The sequence below is a fragment of the Cupressus sempervirens genome, chromosome 5 (genome assembly GCF_028749045.1).
Source record: "Cupressus sempervirens isolate cs-2001-9-10 chromosome 5, ASM2874904v1, whole genome shotgun sequence".
NCBI lineage: Eukaryota > Viridiplantae > Streptophyta > Pinopsida > Cupressales > Cupressaceae > Cupressus > Cupressus sempervirens.
Genome location: NC_143122.1, coordinates 886,224,332 through 886,231,903, shown reverse-complemented (window position 1 = coordinate 886,231,903; position 7,572 = coordinate 886,224,332). Strand labels below are relative to the sequence as shown.

At 32.4% G+C, this 7,572-nt stretch overlaps 1 pseudogene; it reads left to right on the top strand.

Moving 5' to 3' along the window:
* Positions 1 to 5,661: 5,661 nt before the first annotated feature.
* LOC149558769 (chaperone protein dnaJ A7A, chloroplastic pseudogene) lies at positions 5,662 to 6,863 on the top strand (annotated as a pseudogene).
* The last annotated feature ends 709 nt before the right edge of the window (positions 6,864 to 7,572 follow it).

The window sequence follows — 7,572 nt, the reverse complement described above, 5'->3', positions numbered from 1 at the left end:
GTTTTGTCTTCAACTTCAAATACAAATCATTTTATTTCAAACCTCAAGTGAGTATAAAGTTTGAAGATTACGAATCTACCTATTTACAATTATTACATTTTAAAACCTTATTCTTCTACATATACCCACACATACATTGTTTCCACAATCAATATATGTTATTCCCACATTTATTATTCTTATATGTGGAAGAATTGCCAAGATATTATGACTCAAATCAATTTTCTTGTAATACTAAGATTTTTTAAGTTTTTTTGGTAGAAGGTGGTAGAACACTTAAATAATGTAATATTAAGATTCAAGTAATAAAATGAATATATTTTTATAATTTTGAAGTATTATTATTGATTTAGTACCTCGTATAATATATAATATATAAAAATAATGAAGAATTTGGTAGATTTTATTAATATTTTAATATAATTAAAAATTCTAATTTAAAAAAATATAATGAATAATAGGATCTCATCTCAATTTGGAGCCAAATATGCTTTCATTTTGGAGTGAAATAGGCTTTCATTTTGGGGTGAAACATGTTTTCATGCATTTGTCAAGAGTGAGAACCCAAACAAAAGAGAAAAACATAGGTTTATGCCAGAGAAAACATGTATAAAATGTTGACCCAAATGCAGGGTTGATCTAAATGTAGAGTTAATAAGGGTCACCAAGATGCTACAATTCAGAAGAGTAGAGCAATGACAAGGTACTAGGTTTTTGAATAACCATTTTTGTAATTATATTTATTTTACAAGGATTTTACATGCTCCCCATATCTTCCCAAATGTACAAAGCACTTGTTCATATTTGACAGAAAATCATGGTAATATCCTAGTAATATGGTCTTGTATGGTGGATTTGTTGCGTACATTACTTTCATGGAGGATTTGACTAGTGCTCTTGTATAATTGTAACATGTTCTTCAACCTTTTATTTGTAAGTATTCTTGGTAATTAACTAATTTGATGTTGAATTTCCCTTTGATGTTGGATCTTTTATTTTTACTCTTTAATTTTGATGTTACTTTTACACCATTGAATATCTATAGATGTCAAGAAAATTGCACTTTGTTTTATCAGTTGTAGTACATTAACAATCACCAAAGGATAAATCAATTATGAGTGAATTTAAAAAAAATAGTATTTGTTGTATTTTTAATTCATTTTGAAATCCTATAATTTTTTCTTTATTTCTATATCAATCCTTAGTCTAGCTTAGAAAAATATTTTAATGGATAGACAAAATACCAATCTCATAAGCTTGTAGGGTTTGGTGAAGGTAATCATATCAACAACCATAAAATTCTCCATTTGAGGCAAAATTTTCTCACCCTATAATAAGATATTCTCTATATGTTTATTGATCTCATCTAGCTCTTTTATTCCTAGGAAGATAGGTGAAAAGTTCTCCCCAAAACTAACCTGATTGATTTTTGGAAATATGCTCTTATATCCACTGAGGAGTTTAAACATCTTAGACTGTTGGGGCTATACGAAAAAAATGGGATTAAAAATTGAAACCTTAAGAGCTCCACAAGATGGTGTCATTGGTAATTTGGGGTAAAAATTTACTTTTTTATTGTATTCTTCAAGATTTTAAAGTTATAGATTGTGGGAAAGGATCCTAGGTCTTATTTCAATGGTTGCAGACTAGTAAAAGAGTGTGTATAACATGTTTTTCATGTATTTCTATTGAATATGATCTCACCCATGGTTATGGGAGTTTAAATAGTGTGCTAAAGAAGATGTTTTTGCAATGGGGGTTAACATTAAGAAAAAGGTAATCATGATCTTTCTATGTTGTGAATTTTCAAAGACCTCTTTGTCTAGACCAATCATAAAAATATATGTCTATTTTCCCATGTCCACAATGCACAAGAGGTCTTCCTATGGCCATACTAGAGTAGGCATATGAAATTCAACCAATTTAATCAAATTCACATTGAATGACAACCATTCCCTTAATTTTTTGTTGATTCCATGTAAGCATTGGTTTGACAATAGGAAATCTAGGCCCCTTATGATCGATTATAGAAGAGACCATTAAAGAAGAAGATAATAGCTCCAAATTATTACCAAATAAGACTACTTTCTAAGATATTTACATGGAATTATATAATTTTCTACTAGATGCAAGTCAAAAACTCTATATTGATCTTTTGATAAATGAATTTTTGCATAAAATCTTGATAATAGATTAAAAAGAGTAATATTAACAAGGCCAAAACTTTCTATTAGTGTCAAGCATTTGAAGTATGAGCTCAAACTGATTTATATTTGCAAGTCACTAGTCTCTTTGTTCCAATTATTGTTACACTAGAATTTGTGACACAGATGGGCTAGTAGGATTTTCTATATCTATTGTAAACATTCAACTCTATTTTGAAAAATATTATGTATACTTTTATCTTAAGTAGATTTTGCACTTGATAGAAAAGATAAACTTGATTGGTTGTTGACTTAGTTGCCTGCTTTATGTAGGCATCTTGTTGGAACTCTTGGTACTTATTTAGAAGATTGGCTACCTGCCATAAATGATGATGCAAGAGCATCCAGAGGTATAAGGGAAATCCTGTGTCACCCAAAAAAATGTACTTAGACTTAGTTTCTATTTCATGTGTTTTCATTTCTGGATACCCATTTGGGTCAAGTAAAGGTTCCAACTTTCACAGTCCCACTATCAGTGTTCTAGGATAGAGTATTTGAACACCTTGGGATATGTATAAGTGCTAAAAAAATAGGAGTATGTAATTGAGCCATCATTTTGGTGAACTAGGAGGTGCAAATTGGCTAGATGAATGTAATTGTAATTTAGAGCATTCCAAAAAAAGAATCAGGTCAAAAGGCCACATGGTTTGAAAGTTATCATAGTTTTTTAGGTTTTGGAGACCGCCTAAGAATTCTTCAAAGTCAGGTTAGGGGCATTAAATGACCTTAAAAAGGGCCAAAAAATGGGAGACGAGTGAAGCTGGTCCATAGGGCTATAGAGCACTTCGAGAGCTTTCCAAAAATGTAAATGGTTCATTAATCGGAGGTACAGTTCAAAAGTTATGCCTCTCGAAAGTTCAATTACCGTTTTTGGATTCTTCTAGATTTCTGTCAACTTCTAACATAGCTTTTGGATCCTTCTATTTGGTTAGTGGATGCCTACTAGCACTTTCTAGAATGTATTCCTAGTCCTTAACCCTCTGCGGTCTATTTAAGGACATTTATGGCATTGTAAAAGGTAGTTCAGAGTGGGGTTTGAGAGGAGGTACTAAAAGGAGAAATTATCTCTAGGTTTATGCTATTGTAAGCCCATAGGGCATGTTATGCAGTCTATTTTCTCTGTACTAGATGTATTAGCTTATTTAAAAAGTTAATAAAATTTCCTTCTTCTGTTGTGTCCATTCTGTGCTTGGGTCGTGTCTCCATCAATTGATCACTTTGTTTTGTCTTTTATGTTTTCTATCTCTAAGTTGATCATTTCCTACCCATGCACTTTGGAGCTTGCTACTCCAACAACTATTATGGTGGAAACAACTGATGGAGCCTCTAATGGAGTTCTCATCAAATGAGGTGATGCTTTGGATCACAAACAAAAAATAAAATATGTTATATTTGATAAAATTGGCACCTCACAGTGTAACACCATCATGTATTAATGATTTGAGAGAGTTATCTAGCAGAGTAACAACATCAAGTATTTCTTATTTGAGTAGTGCAATAAATGAGCAATAATAACACTATTCTTGTCATAAGTTTAAAGATTAAGATGCTATTGAAGAGATTCTCATAGAAATAAAATGCATAGAATGCATGAGTATTTTTGTGATAGGAAAAGAAGACATACAAGATGTGGAAGCTAAGATGATGGACTTTAAGGGTCCCTTGTTTGATGAGTAAATTCAATATGAGGATGTCATCTTGAAAGAGAGGATTAAATAATCAATACCTTTTTGGAAGGTGAAATTTATGAGGAAGATATTGTAGGTCAAAGAAGTGAAAGCATGATGTCTTATAAAAGGAATGAGAAAAGAGAATGAAGTTGAAGTTGTAGTAGAGGTTGATGAAGGATCTAATGCAGAAGACCCATTGCTAGGAGAAGAGATTGCTACAATTGAAGAGAATGAAAAAGAAGATGATTACCTAAGGAAGTTTCAGTCAATGAGAGGTGATGAAGAAGACATTTTAGTAGAAGAGGAAAATTTAAATAAAATTTTTGATGTTGATTTTGAGATGGATTTTAATATTTAAGTGAGTGAGAAAAAGGATGGTATAGTGACAAGGTGGAATATAGATATAGCATATTTGTATGTACAACTTGTGAGAGGTTGTGCAAGTGAAACATGGTGGTAGTCACCAATTCATGGTGGATTAAACTCCATGGAGGAGAAGAAGAGAGGAGAGAGTCATTGGTGAAGGATAAGACCTAATGGATACCAATCCAATGTCAGAGTGAAGTGTGATAAGAAGAGTTATGGAAGGAGTGTGACACTTCTTCCAACAAGATTTTGCTAGAAGAGGACAAAAAAAAAGTTTTATGTACAATTGTTAGAGTAATGGAGTTCTATATAGACTTTTTACAATCTCAAATGGCAATTCTATCACTCAAATCCACTTTTGTGAGCCTATTCTCACAAACATTCTACTCGGTGTAAATACCCTTCAAACTTTGAATCTAGTCAAAAGGACCATGGGGACATCTAGGAGTACTTGCATTAGCATCAATTAGGCTTTTATTCAATGGCCATCCAAAATTATGGGGGATTTTTGCTTCTTTCCTAATTAATTTTTCTAATCACATTGAGATGCCTAGCTAGGGTATCATACATATCTTAAATGAACTATAACCAATTGATTTGAAGCCAATTCCAAACTAAAATAGACTCCCTTACTTCTCATTTGAACCAAGTTAGGAATATTTCCAACAGTCACATTTGGACATAAGGGGTTTTGAACTCATGTAGCCTAGATTTTGTGTAAATAATGACCCCTTGTAGACTGTGATAAGATTTATCCCTCAATTCTTCACTTTAGGGTCTTAGACTTGTTGCAAATAAAGGATAAGAGCATTTCCCAACTTCCTATCAAGTTAGATTTCTCATTTGAATCTTTACTTGGGCACACCAAATGAAACAACAATAAAAAATGTAGTAAAACTCTATTTTTTTGTTTGCAATTTGTTCAACTTTATTAAATTCTTCTCTCTCCAAATGTTTTCAGTTGTTTATGTGATTTTAATGATTTCCCCCATAGTTACAACCAACTTTGGGTGGTCATAATTGTTGGGCAACCAAAAGTCTCAACTAAACATGCAATCAACATCTTTTTTCAAGATCGTTACTGACAAATTTTTACCCATAATTTGAAAACTATATTCCTAGCCATCTAGCTTAATTTTATAACAATAAAAATTTAGAAATGGAAATAAAATGACTAGAAAAATCCAATACACCCATTAGAGATAAAACAAAATTAACAGGAAAATAATTTCATTTAAGAAATTATTGTAGATTAGAGAATAAGAGACAAATCTTGCCAATGAGTGAAGGAGAAGAGAAGGGGTAGAGGAAGAAGATCTCAAATAGAAGGAACAAAATTGAATCCTTTTGTTGGAACCATTTTTCTCCTATCACAAAACTTAAATTCTAGACAAGTAGTTATATTGCCTATAAGCTATCCAATGGCATGTATACCATGTGGAGGTGCATGATTAGTACATTTGAGGTTGCAAGATCAATGTTTTGATTCAAGTTTATACTTTCAAGGTTCTAGATGATGAGGCAATAGATTAGTTGTCAAAGTAGATTCAGACTATTAGAGTATTCTTAGAGTTTCTCACAATGCTAGCAAGTCTAAAATGAAAAGTACTTTTCAAAAAATTGCAAGGCAATACCATTCTAATGTAAACAAAGAAGCTAGTACAAAGCTCAAATTCAAGGAGATAGGTAAGGCTTATGAGTTATTTCCAAATGATGAAAAACACACCATTTATGACAAATATGGTGAAGCTGGGCTAAAGGGTGTAGGTGTAGGTCTTGGAGATTTCAACCAAATCATTTTGATATATTTGAATCCTTATTTGAAGGTATGGGGGGTATGGCAAGCATGGGAGGCAAAGCATCTCAAAACATACGAATGAAAGGAAATGATGAGAGGTATAACTAGGTTCTTAATTTTAAGGAGATAGTTTTTGGAATAGATAAGGAAATAGAAGTCACTCAACTTGAGAACTACACAACTTGCAATGGATCTGGGGGGAAGCCAGGGAAAAAACCAAGTACTTGCAAGACATGTGGAGGTCAAGGGAAGGTTGTGACAACAACAAGGACACCATTGGGTGATTTTTGACAAGTTTCAACTTTCCAAGTTTGTGATGAAATAGGAGAAAGTGCAACATATTGTACTATATGTTGGGGGGATGGACAAGTGAGGTGTACAAAGAGGATCAACTTGAAAGTTCTAGTTGGTGTTGAATTAGGTAGCTACATTCATGTTTGATCTGAAGGAAATGCAAGCAAAAGAGATGGCCCTCCTAGAGAAATACATGTATTTATTGAACTGCTCTCAAATCTTGTGTTAAAATGTGATGGGTCAAACATACTCGTAACATGCAAGGTTTCTTACATTGATGCTATTCTAGGGACAATTATTAAGGTTCCAACTATAGATGGCATGGTTGATCTTAGAATACTAGTTGGAACACAACCTAGCTCAACCTTAGTGATGGAAAAGAAGGGTGTTCCCTTACTTGGGAAGCCAAATTCATGTGGGGATTAGGTGGTCCATGTCCAAGTTGAAATTCCCAAATGCTTCAATATCAAGGAAATAAAATTGATTGAAGACCTTGCTGACCTGAACAAAGTCAAGACTGCAAGTAGATGATACCTTATGCTTTAATGATTTTCTATCTATAATTTTTTACATTGGTTTTGAGAAGTATTAACTATGTAGACAAGTCAAGGTATAATCCATATGCCTATGGTGCCTTTCAAATCCATCTTTGGTTATTGTGGGTACCTTACATGCTAATCATGCTAATCTTTTACAAGCCCATGACACAACTTGGCCATATCATAAATCTTTGATTGTTGAGTATAGTTGAAGCATATCACTCAAAATAGTAGGTCTATCTACTTGACAAGTTATGAATATACGCCTATGTTAATCTAGACATAATGTTGTTTGAAAAAATGAAAAAAAGAAGAAGAAATAAATCTTGCCTGAAAAGATTTCTAAAAAAGAAAATAATTGAAAATAATCAACCAAAAACATAAGTCTCCACCTTAGTTAGTGATATTGTTTTCTTATTAGTAAGGAGTTTTAGTTATTGGTAAGAGACCTATACTTTCTCCTAAAGAGATTATTTATTTCTTATAGTAAATAGTTTTAGGTTAACTTTGGACTCTTTGTGATTGTGGATCTTCTATAGACATTAAAAACATGGTTCTTATCATTGAAACATGTATAGAACTAGGTTTTGGTTCCTAGAACTATATTTGTTAGTGTAGAAGTATCCATGAATCCTAGAGTCTAAGTTATAATGATTCCTAATTCCTTTCACAAATTTTCTCAACAAGTTTCCTTTAATTCA